Raw genomic sequence first — 1,526 nt, 5'->3', positions numbered from 1 at the left:
TGTGAGTGTGTATGTGTGCATGTGTGTGTGTGTGTGTGTGTGTGTGTGTGTGTGTGTTAATATGTATTGTCCTATTATAATGTTATAGTTAAAAGAATTAAGTGCAAAGTTAATTTAACTTGTAATAATTTCGTGAAAAATACACCCAGAATGAACAGATGTTTGTTACGGTATTTTGTGAGCGCTCTCTTGTCTGGTGTTACCTCTTTTTTTCCTACTACACGTGTACCTGATTAAATTATCGACTACAAACTGATCCGTTTTCCCATACATATTGGTCGATTCTGTAATCGATGTTGTTTACGATTTTGTTTTGCAGCTTTTCATCAAGATGTTCCCGTATGTGTTCTAGTGCTTCAAATCGAGTTTTTGAGCAATCCATTTCGTAGACAAGAGCCTCTGAATTTGTTCCAAGCTATGATACCATGCTTGTATATTGAAACGCATGGTTAAAAGGCTCTTATCAAATATTTGACAGTATTTCGAGTCTTGAAAAGAATTTCGACAAACTCTGCGCGTACATAGATTCCATTAACTATTCTTAACTATTATTAACTATTATTAACTATTCTTAACTATTATTAACTATTCTTTATCTATAAACCAGTTTGCATGGTTCACTTTTGCTGCGTCATATAAAATGTTTTGTGTGTATGTGTGTTTGTATGAGTGTAAGTGTGTATGCGTTTGCGTGTGGGTGTGTTTGAATGTAGGTGTGTCTTTTTGTTTAAATATTTTTATCTATATATATATATATATATGTGAAGGTATATTGATATGTACACACACCAACAGATATATGTGTCTATATATATATATATATATATATATATATATATATAATTGTTAAAGAGGACAACAAAGGTTAAGGTTAAGTCATATACATTATTAATATCGGAAAACAATTCAAAGTCTAACAGCTGTTTCGGAATATCCCACAGTATGGGATATTCCGTCATCAAAAACAAATAGGGAAAGACGACATAGAGGACAAGAGTAAAGGAATAAGGAGATGAAGAAAGAGAATAAAAAAGAAGCATAAAATACCACAGTCTAACTTTCCGATCTTGTAGAAATAAGGCCATAAGTCCTTAGGAGCAACTCTTCTTTTTCTTCATCTCCTTACTCCTTTACTCCTGTCTTCTATGCTGCCATTTCCTTAATCTATACCCTTCTCATTTTCAGAATTTTTCTCCGATGACAGAATATCCCATACTCTGGGATATCCCAGAAACAGCTGTAGGACTTTAAATTTTTTCCAATGATAATAATGTATATGACTTGTGATGTTTGTCTTGCCTTAACGTTTGTTGTCCTCTTTAAAAATTATATATCCGCTGCATCGGAAATCTGCAATGGCTCCATAAATGCCGTCTTGGTTATAACCTTGGAGCCCTAGTAATCCGTTACAGCACTTACCTAGCGTACCTAATCGTTTAGATCACCTGCGAAGTAAACCCTCATATTTTTTATATTTATGTATGTATATGTACATACATATATATATAAACACACATGCATATATA

This window comes from Octopus bimaculoides, chromosome 9, assembly GCF_001194135.2.
Source record: "Octopus bimaculoides isolate UCB-OBI-ISO-001 chromosome 9, ASM119413v2, whole genome shotgun sequence".
Taxonomy (NCBI): domain Eukaryota; kingdom Metazoa; phylum Mollusca; class Cephalopoda; order Octopoda; family Octopodidae; genus Octopus; species Octopus bimaculoides.
The sequence above is the reverse complement of the archived record's forward strand: the minus strand, read 5'-3'. Positions refer to the sequence as shown.